The following is an 18512-nucleotide window of genomic DNA, read 5'->3' as shown; positions in this document are numbered from 1 at the left end:
GAAAATAGCTAATACTGACTGGAAGAACCCTCCGCCTTGAACTTTACAGTGGCTTGCGAATTATGTATGTGGATGTAAACAAACATTCGTTCCTGGCCAATCAAGATAACAGACATAGCGTCATATAGCTTATATTCACTCGACAAAACAGATTATTTGTATTCGTATTTCAGTGACAACTGACCAGCTGTAGACTTCTACTGAAGCAGTTTGGTAGCACATATCCAATGATTCATTGATTCTATATAATGGTTCACTCCACTCATCTTTTTGTCTTACGTTTTCTTCAGTTGCAGATTTTTCCATGTGAAATTTAAAGTAATATATAAGAAACTATCAGCCTCGCCTGCGGTAATGAAACCAACCTTTACCTATGTTTCTGCCCAAATAATTGAGCCTTCTTCAGAAGATATGCCTGAATCTGTAATTTGTCTAAGAGGGCATGGTACAGAAACAAAACTAAAACTGCCTGAAGAGGCGTAGTCACATTTTAAAAATGCGGTACACAAGTACTAAGTCAACACCAAGACTTGACTTAAGGTCTGGCGTGCGCCTCGTCTCACATGAGCTTCTGAGGGCCACCGCACGGCGTCCATAGAGACGAGGCGCACGCCAGAGCTGAAGTCAAGTCTTGGTGTTGACTTAGTATTTGTGTACCGCATTTTTAAAATGTGACTACGCCTCTTCAGGCAGTTTTAGTTTTGTTTCTAGACCATGCCCTCTTAGACAAATTACAGATTTAGGTATATCTTCTGAAGAAGGCTCAATTATTTGGGCTGAAACCTAGTTAAAGGTTGGTTTCATTTCCGCAATCGAGGCTGATAGTTTCTTATATATTAGATTATCACGATTACTGACTGGGATGCAATGTTGAAAGTACTGAAATTGAAAGGACCGAGAAAGTCTGCACTCAAACTACGTGTGATACTATGTAAGGTGGTCAAGGGCGCTGAGCATTTGAAAAATGATGATCACCAAATAGAGAGGAGAGGAAATGTTAAAAATTAAATAAATCACGTATACATGTCTTGTGAACTCAATCGTTCCACGTTATTTCGATAAGAGAATCGTTAAAGTGATCGATGGAGCATGTAAGTAACTAACTTGGGCAATGTCACCCCTATATAACTATGTCTCGTATGAATGACGCACGAGTATAGCGCTCAGGTATATATGCGAGGCACGGTAACTCAAAACTTTTACGGAGCTTTCTGCCGTCAGTAGGATAGAGAAATGTGTATTTTTAGCAATCACTATTTCTAAAAAAAATGGTTCAAATGGCGCTGAGCACTATGGGACTTAACTGTTGAGGTCATTAGTCCCCTAGAACTTAGAACTAGTTAAACCTAATTAACCTAAGGACATCACACACATCCATGCCCGAGGCAGGATTCGAACCTGTGACCGTAGCGGTCGCGCGGTTCAAGACTGTAGCGCCTAGAACCGCTGGGCCACTCCAGCCGGCAATCACTATTTCTGTTTCCCGAAAAATAAATATTTGATTCCGAATGTCACACGCCTCTGTTTCCAGAAATTTGGATCGGATATTCTTGCTTCTGTCTCTCTGCGCAGGTTCCTTTCGCGTGATATGAATGAAAACAGAGGTGAGAGAGCAGGCGCGGTGGGACGCAGAAATAACGTAGCGCCCCGGGCGAGGACGGGCTGCGGCCCACAATTAGCCGGGGAACTCCGCATCCGGCGTCCCCTAACGGCCGGACGCGCAACGCCCCGCAGCTGTTCGCTCTCCTTAGCTGTGCTCTAGTCACGATACGGCGACACCGATCGCACTGTGTCCTCCTTCGTAGACCACGTTTGTGGTTTTAGCTTTAGAAAAATGTTCAAATGCGTGTGAAATCTTATGGGACTTAACTGCTAAGGTCACACTACTCAACCTAAATTATCCTAAGGACTAACACACACACCCATGCCCAAGGGAGGACTCGAACCTCCGCTGGGACCACCCGCACAGTCCACGTGTGGTGTGCGTACTCTAAGACCTTCGGTACACACACCATCAGATTATTTAACTTGTCGCTCTAACGAAGTAGGCGAGTGTCAGCAATATGTCTCGTGGTCTTATCGTGGCGTGTTTATCTTCTGCCGTAAGGTCAGACGATAGAAATGCCACTTGCACGCTTAGAGTAGCAGATTGACGGTGACCAACTTTAAACAAAACTTGATTAATTTTCACACACATTTAATAAATAACAAGCATAAAAATTGCTTAACTTGGTTCTGGATGCTATTTACAATTGACAATCTGAAGTTCCCTTGGTCTTGGCACGTTAATCTTATTCTCACATATCTCTGATACTTGACAAAGTGTCTATTCATTTATCTTCATGGCTATGTACAGGAATATGATAATCTTATTAGGTGCAGACTGAAACTTGACTACAGACTAATGCAGACTGATGCAGACTGACTAATCGGAGGTCTGTAGACTCGTTATAATACCTCGAGCGTTCAGATATCACTGCGTGAGTGTGATCCGCGAGGAGAAAAGGTTCTACGTTAGCATCAATCTCATTGGCTGCGAGACATATTAATACGCGGATCCTCGGAAGCAGAATTTGGTCCGTATCTAAGACAGCGCCATCTCTTGGTGCGGAGACGGACAAGCGCTGCGCCTGCTCTGTTGTGCTTAGCGGAGCGCGCTCTAGTTGGAAAGTTGTGTACGCGCTGACTACGCGGAACTATGTACACAACACTATGACTGCAGCGCCTTAGTCCGCTCGGCTAGCTTCAGAACTCACAACATTGATGACTACAAGTTTTGTGGAAATGTAGCCTCCACACCGGCCGAAACTACGCGGGTTGGACCTTAATAGTGGCAACTATTTATTTACAGCTCGTATAAAATAGATACGTGTTACAATGTTTTACTGACCTTCAAAGTAGTCACCAGCATTGTGTATAACCCGTTGCCATTGTGTATAACCCGTTGCCAGAGATGTGGAAGTCGTAAGATACTCTTAGCAGTGCCAGTTGTGTTGACAGTTCGAGCGGCGCGGTCTATTCCCTGACGAATTTGTAGCAGCCCTGAAGCGAATGCCGTGAAGTTTTTTCTTCAGTTTCGAACTCGAGTTGAACTTACGCGGGTTTAAGTCAGGGGAGTGAAGTAGGTTGTATAGCACTTACAAGGGAACCTCCCCATTGCACCCCCCTCAGATTTAGTTATAAGTTGGCACAGTGGATAGGCCTTGAAAAACTGAACACAGATCAATCGAGAAAACAAGAAGAAAGCAAAATATACAAACTGAGTAGTCCATGTGCAAGATAGGCAACATCAAGGATAGTGTAAGCTCAGGAGTGCCGTGGCCCCGTGGTTAGCGTGAGCAGCTGCGGAACGAGAGGTCCTTGGTTCAAGTCTTCCCTCGAGTGAAAAGTTTACTTTCTCGATTTTCGCAAAGTTATGATCTGTCCGTTCGTTCATTGACGTCTCTGTTCACTGTAATAAGTTTAGTGTCTGTGTTTTGCGACCGCACCGCAAACTTACAGTTCGGAAAATATTCATTGACTTTGTTATTGAAGTCGCGAGCTATATTTGCTGGATTCATATTGCCCACCGAATACATCTCACGTATTTAATGCACTCTTGTCCAAAATAGCGAACAGTCAACTGCCAGCCAGGGAGCCTCGTTAGCAGTAATACTCTCTCTTCCGTGCGCTCTAGTCGACTGATGTCGTGTGTTTCGATGTTTGTTTAGGAGTAGCGTCCCCATAGTACCTCGCAGTTACCTCGCATCGGACGGACGGACAGATAATAATTGTCTGAAAATAAAAAATTAAACTTTTAACTCGAAGGAAGACTTGAACCAAGGACCTCTCGTTCCGCAGCTGCTCACGCTAACCACGGGACCACGGCGCTCCTGGGTTCAGAATATTCTTGATGTTACTCATCTTGCGCATGGACTACTCAGTTTGTATATTCTGCTTTTTTCATAGTTCCACACAACTTCTTCCTGTTTTCTCGATTGATCTGTGTTCAGTTTTTCAAGGCCTATCCACTGTGCCAACTTATAACTAAATCTGAGGGGGGTGCGATGTGGAGGTTCCCTTGTCAGCATCCCCATGAGTCAAACAAATCAGTAACAGCTTGCATTGTACGTGCTTGAGCATTGTCCTGTAAAATGATGGTCAGGTCCTGCAGAAAGCCTTTTGAAAGCTGCCCAAATCGACTGTTGGTGACGTGTTTCTGATGTGAAAACGCGAAAGAACCGAGACCAGATAGACCTTATGTTCTGACGGACAGGCAGCGTCGCGGAGGGTAGTTGTTAAAAATCGTGTGAAATCAGTGTAGGGAATCACTCGTGAGTTTCAAAGTGCTGCAAGCAGTCCAGCTAGCACAACAACTGTGTGTAGAGAGTTAAAAAGAAAGGGGGTCCGATAATCGTGCAGCTTCTGACAAGTCACACAGTTTTGTAATCAATGCTGAGCGACACTTGCGGTGATCTGAAAAGCGACGCCACTGGGCAGTGGATTACTGTAAAGGAGTGAATTTGTTATGATGGAATCACGCAACACGCTGTGGCAATCCGACGGAAGGGTATGGGTTTGACAAACGGCTGCCATCGCGTGTGGTGACAACAATGAAGCATGAAGGACGCGGTGTTACGATACGGGAGTGTTTCTCGTCGTTAGGATGTGTTCGCCTTACTGCCCTCAAGAAAACGCTAAATGCTGAAGGATACTATCATAATTTACAGCATTGTGTACTGTGAACTGTTGAGGAACAGCCCGAAGACGATTGTTTGTATCATCATGACAATACCTGTCATCATAGAGCTGGAAGTGTGCGCCAATGGTTTGTGGAGAGTGACATTCCTGTGAGGAACCGGCCTGCCGAGATTCCTAACCTGAATCCAGTGGAACACGTCTGGGAAGAGTCAGAGCGTCGATTTCGCTATAGACCTCAACCTAGAAGACCACTATCTCCTCCCGTTTCGTGATTAAGAATGGACTCTCATTCCTCCAAGGGCATTCAGACTCCTCATTAAAAATGTCCCCAGTAGAGTTCAAGCCGTCACAAAGGCGAGGGTTGGACACACCCCATGTTAATATACACTAATAGGTATCCGGGTGATTTTGATCGGTTGGTATATATGAGAAGTTACTCCTCAAAGCTGTATGTTGCTTATCAGTCAACAATGCGATGAAATATACCGAATACCTTTCGAAACTCTAAGAAGGCGAATTCTGTCTGTTCACCTGCATCTCCTGTTATATATCCTGTTGGAATTGAGTGAACTGTTTTTTTCCACTATTGGATTTTCGTGAAATCGTGCTGACTCACTGAAAGTAGCTTCTCTTGTCCCAGGAACGTTGTAATATTCGAGCTTAAAATATGCTCTAGGATCCAGCAAGCGATGGTCATTAGCTATATCAGCGTTTCATTGCTGTGCCTTCTTTATTTTCCCTTTTTGTAATAAACAGTTGTGACCTGCGCTCTTTTCCTGCCTCATAGACACGTAGCTCTATGAAGGATTCTCTAAACATATGAGCTTGGAAAGTATCTAATTCCTTAGCGTCCAAAAGAAATTTCTTCGAAATCGGATGACACGTCGCTCAATGTGAACTGTAAACTTTTTACCTCATTATGGTCTGATGCTCTGGATACGTTGCAAATTCAAATATACTGCCATACGCTGACGTAGTACTTCGCTGTATGACTCGTGGTTTGGAAGGACAACTTTTGCGGTTGTGGTAATAGCTGAGAAACTGGCCTAGAAACCATAATTACCCTTCCCTAATACGGCGCAGTCACCGCGAACGACCGGCACGCATCGCATCTGCGCAGCGTGGTCAACGCGCTGTTGAGTGCCACCACTCGCGAAGAGCAAGCTCTAGTCCTGAAGAGATGCTGGCCGAGCAATACGGCCTCCAGGCGAGGTCGGGATGAAGAGGGTGGACAAAAATACGGATACACCAAAAACACAACACATTACCATACCTAATATGGTGTAGGAAAACCGCTGGCACTCAAAACATTTTTCAGTCGTCTCTGAATGGATAAATACGGGACCTGTACAGTTTTCAAGGATATCTTATACCATTGTTCCTGAAAAGTAATGGCGAATTTGGATGACGATGATTAATGTGGATAGCGATCACACAGACACACGTCTCTCCAAAGTAAACTACAGAGACTCAATAATATTGAGATCTGGTGACTGTGGTGGGCAGGGGAGATGCGACGATTCATCCTCGTTCCCACAGTTCTGAACGATGCAAGCCGTGCGAACAATGGCCCTGTTGTCTTGGAACACAGCATCGGCATTGGGGAACAAACATTGTAGCGTGGTATGGAGCCGATCAGCCAAAATGGTCACATAATTCTTGGCAGTAGTGCAGCCTTGCAGAGTACTCATGAGGTCCATGGAAAACAACGGTATGTCTGCGCAAATCATCACCGAACCCCCGCCATGTTTGACTACTGGGATGTATACTGAGCCAGAAGTTGGAAACAGTTTCAAACAAGACTCGTTGAACAAAATGACTTTCTTCCTTTGCACCATAGTCCTGGTTTTATGGCTTAGGCACCACGTTTCCATGTTCCTGGGTTGCATCACTAACGATTGGGGTTGGAAATATAGCTCGCTGTGCAATTCCTTGCTGATGGAGTTACTTCCGTGTTGTTTCCCTGCTGACAGAGTTCGCGAGTGCAACATTCAGTACTACAGTGGCTTTCGTGGCTGTCGTCCTCGTATTTTTCGTCTCAATCCTCGTCAATGACCGTCTGTCACGATCACTCAACACACACTTTCGTCCGCGCTGTGACTCAGCGGATGATGCTATTTTGCTCTCCCTGAATGCGGGATAAATCCTCTTGAAACAGCGAATACTCCGTCAACCTAGGTTACGGAAGTACCCACCATACGAGCGCCAACAGTGTGCCCACGTTCGAAGTCACTCATCTCCAACATAATGCACTCACAGATACACAGAACACTGTTCTGACCACCACTGACACTTGGAATGTATTGAGGACATTGCACAGATGACACCCGTGATGGAATACAAACAACGCATCCTGCGGTCTTGGCTAGCATTCGCAATTATATTCCAGCATACATTTCTCGCCGTGTTTGCATTTTTTGTCCAGCCGCTGTATTTTAAACAGGCATCACGTCCGCGGAATACACTACCATTCATTCCTGTACCGTATCCTCCGCAACTAAACTGTATTGGTAACAGCTTTGCCGTTCACAGAAGAATTGTCAGAGGCACAACGGCAGGAAAGAACTAAAAGGAGCAGACACTCGTCTCCAAATTTTTGAACTATCAACAACTTTTTCGAAAGGCATGGAGTAGTGCTGGTGAGGGAGCAGTTTTTCCGGAGCTGCGACTTTCGCGTCATTTCAGTCAGAGCTTCCAGAATGTTCTGGCCAAATAGAGAGCGAGGGAATTTTATTGCCTAGAAGTAGCGTAGCTTCTTCATGCAGGGTGAGGAACCTATTCATCCTTTCATATAGGCTAAAGATATTCATAACATTTTCACTTTGACGATGATCACTTTGGCCGCATTTGACTTCGAACAGCGTGTTAATTTACTAATCACCGTGAAGCAGGCATCAAATTGTTTTATTTTCAAATTTAGCTACGCGGTTTTTAGTTCAGAACTAGTAGATGTAAATTAGCTCTGCTGCTGTTTATGCATTTTCTATCAGTTACTACATTGTCAAATGGCTCTGAGCACTATGGGACTTAACATCTGAGATCATCAGTCCCTTAGACTTAGAACTACCTAAGCCTAACTAACCTAATGACATTACACACATCCATGCCCTAGGCAGGATTTGAAGCTGCGACCGTTGCAGCAGCGCGGTTCCGGACTGAAGCGCCTAGAACCGCTCGGCCACAACGGCTGGCTGTCAGCTAGTCCTTCGTTACTAAAAATCATTGTAGACACTAAAAAGTTTTACATATCGGTAAATAAACTATACTATAGGGGGAGAGAAGCCAGATTAAACGTATACATACCAGGAGACTTCAAACAGTAAATTACACCTTATTATGGCTGGCCAAGTTTCTTTTATTGAATGTTGCACTGCACTTGAAAGTGACACTAATAACTAATACACGACACTATTTTCCAATGTAGCCACTAAATCTCTGTAAACAACGGTTGGAATGTTCTACCGATCATTCAGTTCCCCGAAGATAGAAATCAGTTCCTCGGTCGAGGAGCCATTCGAGAACTGTCGTGCGAAAGTCCTCATCGCCGGAAAGTCAGAGATTGTTGCGAATCAGATAATCGGTCGCCTGGCCATTGTCGACTGTGGTTGGTGTCGATGGCCTTGCTTTCCGATTAGTATCACCCAAGTCTGGCCGATCTTCAACACCATTTCACTACGACGCGACACTACATTTGGTGCATAAGTCGCCAAAATTTTGCGGTGAAATGTAGATGAATTGCTCACAAGAATCGTACTGTCTCGGCAACTCCAACTCGAGAATACTTTTCCATATGGCTCGCCGCTTCACTACCACGCTGTTATGCCCCTGGTATCCGTACCGCACTAGAACTGTGCTTGCACAAAACCCAGAACTTGTACTTCTCCTGATAGGCGATATTCATGTTCTGCAATGCTCTTAGCGTATCACGACATGTGTGACATACTTTTTGAAGTCCCCTCTTAAAAACACCGCCGGCCGCGGTGGTCTCGCGGTTCTAGGCGCGCAGTACGGAACCGTGCGACTGCTACGGTCGCAGGCTCGAATCCTGCCTCGGGTATGGATGTGTGTGATGTCCTTAGGTTAGTTAGGTTTAAGTAGTTCTAAGTTCTAAGGGACTAATGACCACAGGAGTTGAGTCCCATAGTGCTCAGAGCCATCTTAAAAACACCCTTGCTCCTGTTAGAAATTTTCGGTATGTTTCCAAATAATTATGTAAAATTCGTTATAATAATCTTTGTGTCGCAGTTTTAAGTGATTGTACGGATTAGATGTTCCTCCACCTATGGCCTAAACCACCCACGCAAGCTATATATAGGTTGTATTTCGTCTTTCGCTCTTTCAAAACCCGTCACATATCCGAGCTCTAATTTGAAATATTTTTAAAAGTCATTCCCAGTTACAAATTAATAATATTATAGTCATCATTGTGGCCCGCAACTACGATGATTTTTTCAAATGATTTTGTGAAACTTTCAGATGACATTTTCTGTATTTGAGGTACGATAATACAATTTCGACCTTAGGCGATTTTCAAGTATTTAAAACGCAGACTTCGAATATCGAATGCAATCTTATTACTTATGAATTAAACATAAGAACAAGTCATATCCAAGATATAAGAGGAGGATTATAACTTGCTTTATAGAAGAATCGTTGGCGGCACGTTATACCATATATGTGACTGGTCCTATTTTGTAATTATGCTAGTTACGTAATAGGCATAAATAAATTGGAAACATTTTTTCGTTATTATGGGGCCACACTACTTTTGTGCCAATCTTGCAAAGCTCTTACATATAAATGTCGATATTTTTAACGTACATGTCCTACGAAGAGTACTATTCACAAAAAATTCGTTAAGGGTACATTTAGCAGTAAGGGTCTTCCTGTTATGTGTTTATAATTAGCTTTCATCATTGTTGTAAATATGACTGCATGCAAACTGCATAACATAAGTTGGAAATATTTCTTCTGTTATTATCGGTGGCACATCACTTTCGAGTAGTTGTTACACAGATTTTATACACTACCTAGTCACATTAATGTGACCAACTGTAAAACTTCTGCATAGCCACACTTTACACAGCGAGAAGTGCAGGGAGAGACTCAGTGAGAGGTTCTGGAAGGCACCGACAGGGATGTGAAGTCACGTACACCCCAGTGCCGTGGCCAGCTGCGCGAGGTTTCTCGGATGATGCTACGGTCGCATGCCTCGGGCATGGATGTCTACGATGTCCTTAGGTTATTTAGGTTTAAGTAGTTCTAAGGCTAGGGGACTGACGACCTCAGATGTTAAGTCCCATAGTGCTCAGAGCCATTTGAACCATCTCGGATGAGGATTCATGTCTCGGACGGCCAGGTGAAGTTGGTCCCACAGCTTCTTGATTGGGTTTACACCCAGGGAATTTGGTAATTAGAGGACTCGATAAATTCACCCTGGTGCTATGCAGACCGTGCATGTACAATGCGTGCTGTGTGACACGTTGCATTGTCGTGCTCGTAGATGTCATTATGCGGAGGAAAAACAAACCGCTTTCAGGATGGACATAGCCCATAAGAATAGATGCATGAGATGTTTGCTTCTGTTGATCCATTGTACCTTCCAGAGTGACGAGATCGCCCAGGGAATGCCACGAAAATTTTTGCCAGACCGTAACACTCAGTCCTCCGCCCTGGCGCCTTACGACGATTCTTGTACTGCTATACAAGTCAGATAACCGTAAAACGTGATTCATCTGAAAAGAGGAGCTGTTGCCACTCAGTGGACGTCCAGGTACGGTACTGGCGCGCAAATTTCAGCCTTCGTCGCTGGTGAATAGCAGTCAGCACGGGTGCATAAACCAGGTTCCTGCTACGGAGGCCCATTTGCAACAATCTTCGCTGAACTGTCATTGAGGAGACACAGTTGGTAGCCCCTGAGTTCATCTGGATCCGTTTGTCAATAGTTGCACGACTACTCGCCCGTACGCATCTCCTCAGCCGTCGTTCAACCCTGTCGTCTATGAACCATGCTGCAACACAGCTGCCTCGGCGCCGGTTTGGACAGCGCCATTTTGCCGTGCACGGCATATTTTAACCACGGCGGCACAGAATATTTTACAGAGTTAGCCGTTTCAGAGATACTTCCATCATTGTCCCGAAAGCCAATGGCCATGCCCGTTTACGCGTTACGACAACGACTGCACTGTTCTCAGCGTCCATCTGACACACTTTATTTACCCTCCACTAGTAGTTAGGCCATCAGCCGTCCGTGAGTGGTTATTTGCACGTTGACGTCGAACATAGGTAGTGGTCACATTGTGACTGAACCACGTATATAAAGTCTATGTTTTTAAAATACATATACAAGGAAGACTGTCACTTATTTTAAAGAAAAATCGTTAGTGGTACATTTAGCCATAAGCAACTTTACTCTTAAGTATTTTCAATTTGTGTTCATCGTTTTTGTAAATATTACCGACTGTAATTTCGTTAAAATAAGTTGTAAATATTTATCTTTTTATTATGTGTGACCACATCACTTTTGCACAGTTGTTACAACGATCTTATCTATAAAGTCGATGTATTCATCATATATGGATATTGGAAACAGTGGTTAATATTTTATGTGGATGTAAAATATTAACATGTATTTAATTAAAATAAATTTGCGGAGTGTTATTCTCCATTCGAGCATACACATATTTATAACTGTGCTCTTTCAGATGTGTTATGAACAAATACTGCCAATAAAAAACATCAAAATCCATTAAAACTTTCATTACCTATTATATTCTCAAATAAAGCCCTGTTGCAAGATGAAACCTCGAATCGATATAAACTTCGGCGGACCTGCTTTCTGTACGACACTTAAGATCAGTGTCAACGTCCGCCGGGTGCTTTCCGCCAGATGACACCATCCGTTTCCTCGTCGCCTCCTATGACAGCACTGTAGATAGTGGAGAGAGCTCACAAGTCTAAAGTTCCGATTCACTTGCCAGTTCACCGGATGCCCTACCAGGGTGTAATCAAGTCTGTGACTTCCCATTCCTGTTGCTCCAGCCGGACTCGGATTGCTCGCGCCCTGCTGCGGCAGTACCGAACATAACAGCAGGTAGCGGACTACTCGAACCTCTAAACTTACTCTTCGGTTGATCTGATCCGTTTATCAGTTTTAGCCTAGATGTTCGTACGTTCATTAGCAATGGATACTGTCCATATCACAGCTCACGACCACGATACTGGAACGTTGTGTACCCAGTTACACAGCTTTTTAACCTACCAATCTCTGTCCAGATGTCTTCATTTCCATAAAGGTTGGAAGATGAAAAAACTCTTTAACTATGTGCACAACGTTCCACTATCATAGTTACGGGGCCAGCCATGACGAAATTATTCCACCAGGTCTACAAGCTGTCTCACATAGGCGAAATAGTCTCAGACATCAGGAAGAATGTAATTATTCCAATACCAATGAAGGCAGGTAGCGACAGTTGTGAATACTACCGAACCAGTTTAATAAATCATGGTGCCAAAATATTGATACGAATTATTTACAGAAGAATGGAGAAGCTAGCAGAAGCCGACCTCGGGGAAGATCAGTTTCGGACCCGGAAAATTGTAGGCACACGCCAGACAGTACTGACCCTACGACTTACCCTAAAAGGTATGTTGAAACAAGACAAACCTACATTTATAGCATTTGTACACTGTATTACATTCTTTGAAATTCTGCAGATTTTAGGGATAAAATACAGGGAGCGTAACGGTATTTGCAACTTTTACAGAAACCAGACGGCAGAATGGAAGGACATCAGAGGGAAGCACTGGTTGAGAAGAGAGTGAGAAGTTTTTAATCTGAGCAGCAGTAAATGGAACGAAGGGGAAGTCTGGAAAGGGAATTAACATTCCGGGAGAAGAAGAAATAAATTTTTCTGGTGTCGCCAACGGCCTTGACGCAGTAGTGACACCATTTCTCGTCACAGCACCGAAGTCAAGCGCTGTCGGCCTTGGCTAGCTCTGGGATGGGGGACCGCTGGGTCTGCCTAGAGCTATTGGTTCAAATGGTTCAAATCTCTCTGAGAACTATGGGACTTAAGTTCTAAGGTCATAAGTCCCCTAGAAGTTAGAACTACTTAAACCTAACTAACCTAAGGACATCACACACATCCATGCCCGAGGCAGAATTCGAACCTGCGACCGTAGCGGTCGCGCCGTTCCAGACTGTAGCGCCTAGAACCGCTCGGCCACCCCGGCCGGCAGAGCTGTTGGCAAATGGAGTGCACTGAGGCCAATTGGGGAGCTATCTGATTGAGAAGTAGCTGCTCCGGCAACGAAAAATGGCAACGGCCAGGGAGCCGTGTGCTGACACATGCTCATCCAGTGACGACTGTCGACTGAGGATGAACGGCTGTTGGTCGGTCCGGATGTGTCTTCCGAGGCCTGTCCGGACGGAGTCTCCGGTGACATTATAATTCTGTTAGAAACACCATAGTACCTAAAAGAGCAGTTTAACGGAGTGGGAAGTGTCTTGACAAGAGTTATAAAAGTAATGGGGTGTAATCGAATTCTGAGGGAATCACATTAGGAAAATAACTGAAGAAGGCCAAAATAGAGATAATTTAAATCACAGTCTATCATTATCTAGAAAAGCAATTCTGAAAAAGTGGGTCTTCTTAACGCATAATATCAATTTGAGTGTTAGGAGGCCTGACGATAAGCACTTGAGGCAAGAAGAGAACATAAGATTTTGAAATCTGGTGCTACAGAAGAATAGTGGAGATTAGATGGGTAGGTCGAGTAACTAATGGGGAAGCACTGAAGGAAATGTAAAGTGTACGCCACAACATGAATAACAGAATGGATCGGTTGATAAGACATATTGTGAAGTGTCAAGGAATTGTCAGTTCGTTGATGGAAGGAAGTGTGAGGCTAAAAACTGTAGAGGGAGAACAAGGCTTAAAACATTGTAAGCAGGTTTCAGGAAACGTAGGTTGTTGTAATTAAGCAAACATGTCACAGGGTAAACTAGCATGGAGAGCTGCATCACACCAGCCTTGGGACTGAAGACCACAACTTCAAACAACACTCATTTCCGTTTTATAAGTGACCCTAATTCGCAATTGTCTGAGTGCAATATCTAACTCCATTTGGAGTAACTCAACACAAGCTGTTCTTGCGCTCAACAGCTTTCAGACAGGACGCCGTTTTGTTAATGGCTCACGAACCATCAGCCTACAACCGTAGATATCACATGCACGAAGAAGATTCCCGCAGTTCTGCTTGATATTCTGCAGACTAAAGTAGTTGTTAAACCTTCATGGCGCATATTTCGGCGAACTGTGTTCAAGACGTTCTTCTCTGAGCTGCTTTGCAAATTTCCTGTGGGTTGAAAGCAAGACCTCCCAACGGTAAACTCAAACATTGGGACATTTCTGTGGCCTTTGTTACCTCACGCTGAGACTGAACAGCCACCAGCGCTTCTCTTTGTCACAGATTACAATAAATCACTTAGCTGAGACATCGCATCATGTATGGTAACACAAATCTTGGACATCTAAATATCAATGCTTCTTGTATTAATCATGTCTCTGTTGATTGTAGTTTTCATGGGATCTATCGCGAAGAAATGAACAAGTAAGAAGCTCGGGCTCAGAAGTAATTCAGGGCAGAACTTTTGGCGTGCGACGAGCGGTTCCGTTAGTGCGGGCTTAATGACCCGTTATCGTAGTCGCCTGATAGCCAGCAGTGTGGCTCCGTGTTTCAACCAGTCATGTGTGTCAGTCGACGATAGGCAGACGTGAAAGCGGTCGCTACTGTTTCTTGTAAATACTGAACGGCAAATCGTAAAAACTGCGTTGCTGGATACATCGCGATAGTTAGTGAGTCCTCCTCTTTTGTTTGTGCTTCCTAGTTGTGTGTGTGTGTGAAGTAGGGACCTTCTCATGTGAACAGCAACTTGTGTCACCGACCGATACAAAAGTAAGTAGCTTCTTGAATAAGTAAAAACTAAGTTTCAATTTTGCGCGGAAATAGCTCACCTGAAAGAGTAAATGCCTAAAAAGATTTTTTATCGAACTACGGAAAAATGCTACAGAAAGGCAGAAAATGTTGCAAAAAACTTTTAGAGACAACACTTTAACTCAGACACAAATTGACGACTAGTGTGGCCATTTCAAAAACGAGTGACCATCGACTGCTGATGACGACAATTCTTGGCGTCAAGTGGCATCAGACCAGGAAAGGTTCATTAAGTGAGGGGTCTGATTCAGCAAGATCGTAGACGGATTATGCAAGATCAGTGCAACACCTAAGGGCTGCTTTGTGGTACATTTGAAAGTACCTGGCAGGAGAACTGAACATGAGAAGGATTTTCGTGAAATTTGTGCCATGAATGCCTGAAGACATCATATAAAAGTCTGGAGGGACGTTACAGAACTGACCTAAAAGATCAAAGCATTCTTGAAAAGGCTGTAATTGGTGACGAAAGTTGGGCTTATTGCTTTGACGGTAAAACTAGGCAAAAATCGCAGCTGAAGTGTTCTCCTTCACCTCGGCTTTCAAAAACACGACAAGTGTGCATTTTTTTGTATATTAACGGGATTGTTCATATGAGATGTTTGAGGAGGACATGAGGGCACAAACTCCGCGGAAATGGCGTACCAACGACTGGGAATTCCATCGTCACGATGCAGGACCGTAAGCGGGCTACATTGTTAAGAAATTCTTGGCTAACGTGATATCAGTTGTTTCCCACTCGCCTTGTCGCCTAATTTACCATTGTGTGACTTCTTCCCCTCCCCCAATATTCAGATCAAGTTGAAGAAGCGAATATTTGACCCAGGGGAAGAGATTAAAGCGGACTCGCACAGTGCAGTAAACTCCCTAACAAAAACAGACTTACGGGATGAATTGAAAAAGTGTCTGGGACAATGGCATTGGTGAATTTCCTCCCAAGCGAACTATTTTGAACTTAATGGAGCAGAATATTATCTACGCAAGATGTAATATTTTCAGTTTACTTCGGAAATTTTTGAATACGACTTACGTTAATATTTTTGATATTAAATTGTCGCGAGCATAAAAATCCACTTGCAGCTCATCACGACTAATGAAATGGAATCTGAAGTAATAGTGCAACACGATTATTGCTGTTACACTGCTGACTCATCGACTTCACACGCTAACACTAGTATAAAAAAGCCTACACAGACAATCCGAAACCTTTAGGATAAAAACTGTACGAGCGGCAGTGGATTCCAAACAGAGTATTTGGAATAAGGGACAAATGATCTGTATTGGATTTTTTTTAGTTGGTACGAGTACGCGAGTGACCAGTGTGTGTAGGGCGTCAGTTTTTAGCGCCGTAGATGCTATTAACTGCTATAGTTGTTTTGTTAGTCACTCAAAATATTAGCTCTCAAACATAGCATAATGTGAATTAACAAATTACTACTATTCCGACCTTCCGAGCAAGGTCTCAAGGGATAGAAAAGACCCCCCCCCCCTCCGTTGTTTAATGGCATGTTAAAAACTGCTATGTAGACAAAGAAGAGCTTTATCGCAGACACAAGAAAAGTCGAAATCTAGCTGCAAAAGAAAGTTCAACGAAACGAAAAACAAGCAATGAGAGAAGAGTTCAAAGACTGAAAGTAAAATTGTGTCAATCGATTTGTCTTAAAACTCTTAAGAAATCCCGTATTACGTAAAATAGGCGCTGAAACGGAAAAAGGCAGAGAGATGGTCGAAATACTGAATTCGGTCTCCGAAATTGTTTCACCGCGGTAGATCATGATACGGTCTCGCCTTTCAATGATCGTGCGAACTCCGAAATGGCAGTAATTGAGGTGACTGGTTGCAGACTAGAAAAACAACTACAATCGCTTTGTAGTGGAAAGGCATGAGGACGAGATGGGATATCTGTAAGGTTGTACAGAGATTATGTGAAAGAACTTGCCCCCCCTTCTAGCAGTAGTTTAGTGTTGGTCGCTGGAGCAACGGAGAGTACCTAGCGACTGGAAAGAGGCGAAGGCCATTCCCGTTTTCAAGAAGCGTCGTAGGACAGGCCTGTATCGTTAACATCAGTCTGATGGAAAATGATGTATGTTCATGTATTACGACGTTTTTGAAGAAGGAAAATCTCCTCTGTAAAAATCATCGTGGGTTCCTCAAACAGAGATCTTTCGAACCTTAGCTCGTTCTGTTCCTCCATGAGATCCACAGCGCTGTAGACATGAGCGCCCATGTTGATGCCGTTTACCTTTATTTCAGGAGGGCATTCGACACTGTCACGCACTGCCGTTTAGCACAGAAAATAAAACGAGCCAATAGAGTACCAGAACAGATTTTCAACTACAGTACTGGCCATTAAAATTGCTACACCACGAAGTTGACGCGCTACAGACGCGAAATTTAACGGACAGGAAGAAGATGCTGTGATATGCGAATGATTAGCTTTTCAGAGGATTCACACAACGTTGGCGCCGGTGGCGACACCTACAACGTGCTGACATGAGGAATGGCAAAACCTGATTTTTTCGGATGAATCCAGGTTCTGTTTACAGCATCATGATGGTCGCAATCCGTGTTTGGCAACATCGCGGTGAACGCACATTGGAAGTGTGCATTCGTCATTGCCATACTGGCGTATCACCCGGCGTGATGGCATGGGGTGCCATTGGTTACACGTCTCGGTCACCTCTTGTTTGCATTGACGGCACTTTGAACAGTGGACTTTACATTTCAGATGTGTTACTACCCGTGGCTCTACCCTTCATTCGATCCCTGCGAAACCCTACATTTCAGCAGGATAATGCACAACCGCATGTTTCAGGTCCTGTATGGGCCTTTCTGGATACAGAAAATGTTCGACTGCTGCCCTGGCCAGCACTTTCTCCAGATCTCTTACCAACTGAAAACGGCTGGTCAATGGCGGCCGAGTGACTGGCTCGTCACAGTACGTTAGTCACTACTCTTGATGAACTGTGGTATCGTGTTGAAGTTGCATGGACAGCTGTACCTGTACACCCCATCCAAGCTCTGTTTGACTCAATGCCCAGGCGTATCAAGGCCGTTGTTACGGCCGGAGATGGTTGTTCTGGGTACTGATTTCTCAGGATCTATGCACACAAATTGCGTGAAAATGTAATCACATGTCAGTTCTAGTATAATATATTTGTCCAATGAATACCCGTTTATTATCTGCATTTCTTCTTGGTGTATCAATTTTAATGGCCAGTAGTGTAGATTCAAGATTTCGTTGCACGTAGAGCTAAATAGATCGCTCTTAACGGGAAAATGTCAACAGTCGTTAAGGTAATTTCGGGAGTACACCAAGGAAGTGTGATAGGACCGTTGTATGATAGGACCGTTACTGTATACTGATCTAGTGGAACGCGTCGGAAGGCCTTAAGGATATTCGCAGATGATGCGGTTGTCTACAAGAAGTCAGCAACGCCATAAGAAAGTAACGATTTGTAGAAGGATCTACGGGGGATTGATAAATGACGCAGGGACTGTCAGTTGATCCTGAACGTAAATAAATGTAACACATCGCAAGTACATAGGAAAATAAATCCACTACTCTACAACAATTAAGAAGTGGCTTAGAAGGCAATTGTTCTACCGATTCTTGAATATTGTTCATCAGTACGGGATACTTACTAGGTAGGACAGAGATGTTCCAACGAAGCTCGGGGTGTTTCGTCGCAGGTTCGTTGAGTCCACGCGACAGCGTTAGAGAGGTGCTCAACAAACTCCAGGGGCAGACGCTACAAGAGGCAACTTTATCACAGAGAAGTGTACTACTGAAAATTTGAACGAGTTCTTTTCGGGAAGAGTCAGGCGACATATTA

At 44.0% G+C, this 18512-nt stretch overlaps 1 protein-coding gene across 4 annotated transcripts in view; it reads left to right on the top strand.

Annotated features, from left to right (window-relative positions):
* LOC126278363 (uncharacterized) overlaps nucleotides 1–18512 on the top strand; it is an 830119-nt gene that overhangs the window by 164376 nt on the left and 647231 nt on the right. The window contains exon 1 of one of the 4 annotated variants that reach the window (XM_049978430.1): nucleotides 14626–14640. The exons of the other annotated variants lie outside the window; for them this stretch is intronic. The gene's annotated coding sequence lies outside the window, so the exon portion shown is untranslated. Of the gene's footprint in view, nucleotides 1–14625; nucleotides 14641–18512 lie in introns of those variants that run through there. 4 annotated transcript variants of the gene reach the window in all.

This window comes from Schistocerca gregaria, chromosome 6 (assembly GCF_023897955.1).
Source record: "Schistocerca gregaria isolate iqSchGreg1 chromosome 6, iqSchGreg1.2, whole genome shotgun sequence".
Lineage (NCBI taxonomy): Eukaryota > Metazoa > Arthropoda > Insecta > Orthoptera > Acrididae > Schistocerca > Schistocerca gregaria.
The sequence above is the reverse complement of the archived record's forward strand: the minus strand, read 5'-3'. Positions and strand labels throughout refer to the sequence as shown.